We start from the raw sequence: 380 nt of genomic DNA, 5'->3' as shown, positions 1-380 counted from the left end.
ATGTTAACTTGAATATAGATCAAGAGGAAAAAAATTCAATATGAAAAACAAAGGAAAAAATAGAAAAATACAAAAAAGAACCTCAAAGCCTATTAGCTATTATTAAATAGTTCAACAAATGTGTAATTGGTACCCTAGAAGGTGAAGAAAGAGCTAATGGGGTAAAAATATTTGACAAAATAATACCAAAGATTTCCTAAATTTCACACAAGACAAACATTTAGATGCAAATTCTCAACAAACAAATAAACAAATAAATCATACTTAGCCATATTATACTCAAACTGTTGAATGTGAAAGATTAAGAGCAAAGCTTAAAAGCAGCAAAACACACACACACACACACACACACACACACATACATATGCACATACACACAC

This window comes from Propithecus coquereli, unplaced genomic scaffold (assembly GCF_000956105.1).
Source record: "Propithecus coquereli isolate 6110/MARCELLA unplaced genomic scaffold, Pcoq_1.0 Scaffold43, whole genome shotgun sequence".
In the NCBI taxonomy this organism is placed as follows: domain Eukaryota; kingdom Metazoa; phylum Chordata; class Mammalia; order Primates; family Indriidae; genus Propithecus; species Propithecus coquereli.
This window is presented reverse-complemented; position numbering follows the sequence as displayed.